Here is a 7,672-nt window from a genome sequence, read left to right as displayed (position 1 = left end):
AGAGCGAATACATGTTGCTCAAAAAAAAAAAGCAGAGCTAATACATGAAGGGATCTTCAAGACACCCACCTCCACACAAGCTTTCATCAGAAACTATCTGTGCGATTTGCAGCTGACCTTCAAGGCGCCCAGCAGGGTATCTTCCATGTCACAGCCTAGACCGACGACCTGGTTACCACCAAGGGAGGGACATTCCAAGCTTAATGTTGATGTGGCGGTGCCTAGGGCTGGAGGTTTTGGCGTCGTAGGAGCTATCTGCAGAGACTCCTCAGGCCTGTTTCTGGGTGCATCCGCCTCGTGTTCAGAAACACCGACCAGCCAGAAGTACTAGAAAGCCTTGCTATACGGGAGTCACTGGCCCTGGCTGACGATCTGTACATTCAAAAAAATCATATCGCCTATGATTGCAAGTCAGCTGTTGAAGCTATCTAGAGAGGAACATCTTCGGCTTATGGAGCTGTGGTGCAGGAGATCAAGGAGCATTCTAGCAACTTTATTTCCTATTTATTTAGTCATGAGTTTAGAACCTTAGATGTCGAGGCTCACAAACTACACTAGTAGAAAATAAGGCTTTGGTTCAGGCCTGGCAAGCCCATTAATCCCGGTTCAGCCCAGAACCGGGACCCATGGGGGCATTGGTCCCGGTTCATGAGGTCAGGGGGCCTGCCGGGCCTCGTGAGGGCATTGGTCCTGGTTCGTCTGGCCCCTTTGATCCCAGTTGGTGGGACAAACCAGGACCAATGGGCTTCGCTCCTGGCCCATCACCATTAGTCCCGGTTGGTGACTTAAACCAGGACCATCCTTTGGTCCCGGTTCAAGCCACCAACCGGGACCAATGATGTGCCTACATATACCCCCTCGCCGGTGAGCAGAGCACTCCACGCTACTATGTTTTTTCTGGCCGGCGAGGAGAGGCCTTTGTGGTGCTCTAGCTCACCTCCTATGCACATGAGGTGTTCGATGGATTGCCCGAGCCACACTACTTAAGCTTTCTCCTCTCCAAGCTCGACCTCCAAACTCCATTTTTCTCAATATTTGTCTAGGTTTAGCGGTCTGTCACGTCTCGTCCCCGTCTTCACCGCCGTCAATCGCCCGCGCCGATCTCGTCGCCGGCACCACCGTGGTGAGCCTCTTGTTCTTATCTTCTTTCTGAAAGGAAAAATAATTCTTACTTGTATATTTAGATAGATACTTGTATAGTTTTCTTACTTTTATTATTGCTTCTTATTATATAGTGCGATGGTTTTGGTATCTGCCCCCGTCGGCCCTTGTCCTGTCTATGATTCGGATGTGGTATATATTATCTTTTATAACTATTTGGTTCATTTATTTTTTATGACAATTATGTCGACCAACGTGACATAGATTTTATTTGTCTAAGAGGTATGTGAACCGGAAATTCCAACCGACCCTATTGTCGAGAGGTTAAATTTAGTTGAAGAAGAAAACAATTACTTGAAGGAAAAAATAAAAAAAATTGAGGAGGAGAAATGATATTGGAGTTGCATGTTGCGGATGCCGTCGATGATCACAAGATCAAGATGGATGCAATGCGCTTGAAGATTAGAAAGATTAAAAAATATGTCATTCATACCGAGGCTTGATATCATTATGCCGTTGGATCAATTATTACCTTGGTTGCGATTATGATCGCATTTGTTGTTGCATTGAAATGTTTTACATAGTTTCAATGTATTGTTTAATTAGATGCTCTGGAGAGCTATATGTTGTTCAATGAGAACTATGTATGTACTTTGGTTTTAATGTGATGATGAACTTCTATTAATTTGGTTACTTATCTATTCATGATGTTCTGTAATGGTTTTTGATACACTTAATTATATATAATGCACGTAGATGAACCGGCAATGGATATACGGTGACAGACACACCTCTGAGTACATTAAGGGCGTGCATAATTTTCTTGAAGTGGCTGGGGCAAACAAATAGAATGGTTTTATGTGTTGTCCATGCCCTATATGTGGGAATACGAAGTCTTACTCTAACTCAAAAACCCTTCACACCCACCTGCTTTATAAGGGTTTCATGCCACACTATAATGTTTGGACCAAGCACGGAGAAATAGGGGTTATGATGGAAGACAACGAAGAAAAAGAGGACGATGACAACTATGTGCCCCATGAATACGGTGATGCTGCAACGTGGGAAGCTGTTGAAGATCAAGAGGAACCAGACGATGTGCCCGATGATGATCTCTGTCGGGTGATTATTGATGAAAGGAGACAGTGCCAAAGTCAAAAGGAGAAGCTGAAGTTCGATCGCATGTTAGAGGATCACAAAAAAGGGTTGTACCCTAATTGCGAAGATGGCAACACAAAGCTCGGTATCATATTGGAATTGCTACAGTGAAAGGCTGAATGGTGTGTCTTACAAAGAATTTAAGAAGCTACTGAAAATATTGAAGAAGAAGTTTTCAAAGGATAACGAATTGCCCGACAGTACGTATGCAACAAAGAAGGTTGTATGCCCTCTAGGATTGGAGGTGCAGAAGATACATGCATGCCCAAGGGATACCACGCATGCACACACTATTTAGATGACATCGAAACTATATACATGGACAAATGCAAGAAGAATGTGTACCTAGGGCATCGTCGATTCCTTCCGACGAACCATCAATGTCGAAAGAAAGGCAAGCATTACAAAGGCGAGGCAGATCACCGGAAGAAGCCCGCCATGCGTACCGGTAATCACGTACTTGCTATGGTCAATGATTTAAAAGTAATCTTCGGAAAGGGTCCCGACGGACTATCTGTTCCGAATGACGCTGAGGGACGCGCACCCATATGGAAGAAGAAATCTATATTTTGGGATCTACCCTATTGGAAAGACCTAGAGGTCCGCTCTTCAATCGACATGATGCACGTGATGAAGAAGCTTTGCGTGAACCTGCTAGGCTTCTTGGGTGTGTATGGGAAGACAAAAGATACACCGGAGGCACGGGAGGACCTGCAACATTTGCACGAAAAAGACGGCATGCCTCCAAAGCAGTATGAAGGTCCTGCCAGCTACGCTCTTACCAAAGAAGAGAAGGAAATTTTCTTTGAATGCCTGCTCAGTATGAAGGTCCCGTCTGGCTACTCGTCGAATATAAAGGGAATAATAAATATGACAGAGAAAAAGTTCAAGAACCTAAAGTCTCATGACTGCCACGTGATTATGACGCAACTGCTTCCGGTTGCATTGAGGGGGCTTCTACCGAAAAATGTTTGATTAGCCATTGAGAAGCTATGTTCATTCCTCAATGCAATCTCTCAGAAGGTGATCGATCCAGAAATCGTACCAAGGTTAAGGAGTGATGTGGCGCAATGTCTTGTCAGTTTCGAGCTGGTGTTCCCACCATCCTTCTTCAATATCATGACGCTCGTCCTAGTTCATCTAGTCAACGAGATTGTCATTCTGGGCCCTGTATTTCTACACAATATGTTCCCCTTTAAGAGGTTCATGGGAGTCCTACAGAAATATGTCAGTAACCGCGCTAGGCCAGAAGGAAGCATCTCCATGGGTCATCAAACAGAGGATGTCATTAGGTTTTGTGTCGACTTCATTCCTGAACTTAAAAAGATAGGTCTCCCTCAATCGCGGTATGAGGGGAGATTAGGTGGAAAAGACACGCTAGGAGGGGACTCAATAATATGTAGGGACGGGCATTCTTGGTCTCAAGCACACTACATAGTTCTACAGAATTCTACCTTGATGACCCCGCATGTCGATGAACACAAGAATATTCTGTGCTCCAAACACCCAGACCAGTGTGACGACTGGATTACACGTATACACATCAGGAGTTTTGACAGTTGGTTGCACACGTCTCAGGGTGACAACCCATATGTGCAGAACTCACATGTGAGTTTCAGTGCTACGTCTTAGGTTTAGTTTCTTGATCACAAAAAAAGATGTTACTCCTATAATTTGATAATATCTTTTTATTATATTACAATGATTTCATCCTAAAGCTAAATTCATGTGGCATCACATAGTGGACCTTTCTTTACACCATACCTTCCCGCAACAATGCGCGGAGAATCATCTAGTTTTATCAATGCTCAGTCCCTTAATGCTATTAGTAAAAAATAGGGTGGAGCACACCTTCTATGGGTTTTGTCAAGTTAAATGTAGATGCTTTTTTTGATCATGATCTGTTTAGGGTAACAACGGGCGCTATACTCAGAGATGACAAAGAAAAACCCATCGCTAATGGAAATTGGAAGATTGATTGGTGTACTGACGTTCTGACAGTTGAAACGATGGCTCTAAAATTTGGCTTATCTCTTGCAGAAAAAGCGGGTTGCAATCGTCTTGTTATTAATCGGATAATATGAAAGTCATTGATACAATGAAGAATGGAGGATGGCATGCGGAAGCAGCGGCGGCAGTTTTTAACGACTGCTACTTTTTGACTTGTGATTTTTCTCTTAATAAAACATTGTAATAGGGAAGCGAATAAGGTCGCCCATGAACTTGATAGGTTAGCGAAATTTTCAGCGACAAGGAACTGGTCTGAGGAGCCCTTGGATGAGATTGCATCTCTTCTTATAGACGATGTAACTGTTATTTGCAATTAATAAAATTTTGTTATTGTTAAAAAAACAAATACGAACACCTATGACGATTTAAGATATTGACCGGGAGCACGTTTTTTCTTAGGTTATAAATCGACCGGTTGACTAGTTGACCAAACCCCCAAATCCCCTCTCTAGTCGCTACCACGATCACGACCCGCCGGCGGCGTCTTCCCTCATCCCTACCGACCAAATCACCGACCTGCCCTACTAAACCCTCCAATGAGCACGGGAGGGGAGATGGCTCCGCCGCCTGCCTCTCTGCCCGACGCCGAGGACCTGCTCCGGGAGATTCTCCTCCGCCTCCCGCCGCGGCCTTCCTCCCTCCCCCGGGCCTCTCTCGTCTGCAAGCGTTGGCGCAGCCTCGTCGCCGACCCCCAATTCCAACGCCGCTTCCGCGACCACCACGGCAAGCCTCCTCTCCTTGGCTTCTTCATCGACAACTGTGGCTCCTGTCCGTTTTTTTCAATGCTGGATCGACCAGATCGCATCCCCCGCGCTCGCTTCACCATGCCTCTCCACGAGGGCAGCCGCATCGTCGACTGCCGCCACGGACTTGTCCTTTTCGTCAGCCGAAGGTCGCCGTGCCGCCTATTTGTGTGGGACCCCGTCGCCCGCGAGCAGCGCCGCCTCGTCTCCCCGCCAGAGCTGGACTGCGACCAGTTGTTCATCTTCAACGGGGCGGTGCTTCGCCCTGCCCTCAGCCAAGGATGTCGTTCGAGCTATTTCAAGGTGGCCCTGCTAGCCCTTGACAGATGGAGCACTCATACCAGAGTTTTCGCATGCCTCTACTCATCAGACACCGGCGCATGGAGCAACATCAACTCGCTGCAGCTGCAATTGTTTGTCTCTACGGTAGAACCCAGTACTTTGATTGGGAATTCCTTTTGCTGGTTACTTACCGGCCATCATCGCTATGCCATACTTGAGTTTGATCTAGATAGGCAGAGCCTTACTGTGACAGAGCTGCCACCACAGGTAGAACCCGGCCATCACAACTTAAGGATTCTGCCTGCCGAAGATGGTGGGCTTGGCTTCATCCATATCTCACAATTTCATGGCCAATTCTGGAAGAGAGAGCCTGATTCTGATGGTTTGGCTGTATGGGTGCTCGACAGAGCTATTGAATTCGAGCAACTTGCAACGGAGACTCCCTCACTTTAGTAGGGGTTGCCGAGGAGAGTAATGCAGTCCTTGTACGAACAGCTTCTAGAGTCTACATGGTCCATCTCCAGTCAATGGAGTTTAAGAAAGTTTTCAACATGAGGTTCTTCTATCACCACTATCCATTTGCATGTTGCTATGCTGCAGGTAATAGCAAGCCTTTATATAATTTACTTCATAGTATTATACACTAAATTTAAATTTTTAGTAGCTGAAATGCCTAACCATATCCTCGAGTGTTACGCTGATCATTGAAGTTCAAATCACATCAGATTTTCATTTTGTTGCTTGATGTATTCTTTTTAAAGAAAATACTACTAGTACTTAAGGCCACTGTTTTTTTTCTGTAGGTCATATGCGTCATATGTCCCTATATCTGCAGTATATATCTTTTTAGCACTTGATACATAACAGTTAGGGATCAATGCAATAGTTTTTCTCACGAGTGGAAGGTGCCCTGCTGTGCTTAGTTAGTTCAGTTGTACAACTGAACTAACTAAGCACAGCAGGGTACAACTGGAAAAAAAATAGACCAAGCCTATTATGTTTTGTGTCAGGTATTTAGTTTCGGCATGTCTTACTTTTTGCCGCTTGGTCTGAAAAGGATTTGAGTTTACTGAAGATGATTTCTAGGAAATATATTTTTCTAGCGTGAATTGTGTTATGGTAATATTCAGTACTGGACTGAGACATTGTGATTCATACAGTTAAAAATGAAAGAGAACTAAAGGGAAGCTGAGACTGAACCAACTGAATCTGCAACTCCATTGGCACTTTTCGAAGCTTAAATCTAGTTACGCCATCATTTGGAAGCTGAAACTAGTTTAATATATAAAATTCTATTTTATGTTTTATTGAATATCTTCCTGATGTGAGGAGTCCATTTGCACTAGATAGTACTCCCTCCGTCCAAAAATATAAGAACGTATTTTACACTAGTATAATGTCAAAAACGTTCTTATATTATGGGACAGATGGAGTAGATAATTTTGTTCATGTCTCATGTTTTTTTTCTCAGATTATATACACACATCTGTCAGTTCACCTAAATTTCCCCATTATGATTCTCTCTTTTATCGATGGTTTTCCTTTGGAATTGTTATTGGCTCCTGACTTGTTATCTTTGCAGGTCCTGGCATTGTTGATGGACATGGTGGAGATGAAGTGTCGCTCAATATTATGTGAAATTGTGTTCTGGTGGGACTTACTAGTATGATGTGATGACTGAGGCATAACTTAATCTCTTATAGTGTCCATGGTGATCTCCCTTGTGTTGCAACGACTCCAAAATAGACTAATACATGTTCACAAACTATCACTAAAAATATGTTAGGTTTCACTTAAAAATATTCCTCTTATTTGTTTGGGTGAGGCAGGGGAGGGATGGGGCTGGTCTGGAGAGACTAGGGGGCTTTCTATAAATTTTCTACAAATGTGGAACAGAGTGGGGAGATCTTTTTGCAAAAATATCACAGCTTACCTAGCATGCGTGAGATGCAGATCAGATGGTCAGGAATGACGTAGTTAAAGTAAATTTATGCTATTGCATTTCCAGCCGACTCTGAACATCTGAAGCAATAATATACTATCACATACCAAATCTTGAAGCATAACAGTCTGCAAGTATGGTCAGCCAAGTGCAAGTATACAAAGTATACACCTGAACCTGAAACGGATGTCTGACCATCTTAAATTCTTAATAACCAAGAGTTGTACTGCCTCGAGAGAAAAATATTGTACATTTGTTTTGGTGCAAGGCATAAGTTTAAGTATTTTGCCCAATACTTAGCTAAATATGCAAAAAAATATGGACCACATGAAGAACCATTTTACACAGGAGATGAAGTGCACAATATAATCATGGGCGCGTCTAGCAGCCGGCCGGCCGCCCTGGGATCGCTAGCCAGCACCCACCCAAAAAGGCA

Source organism: Triticum dicoccoides, chromosome 3B (assembly GCF_002162155.2).
Source record: "Triticum dicoccoides isolate Atlit2015 ecotype Zavitan chromosome 3B, WEW_v2.0, whole genome shotgun sequence".
Classification (NCBI taxonomy): domain Eukaryota; kingdom Viridiplantae; phylum Streptophyta; class Magnoliopsida; order Poales; family Poaceae; genus Triticum; species Triticum dicoccoides.
The sequence above is the reverse complement of the archived record's forward strand: the minus strand, read 5'-3'. Positions refer to the sequence as shown.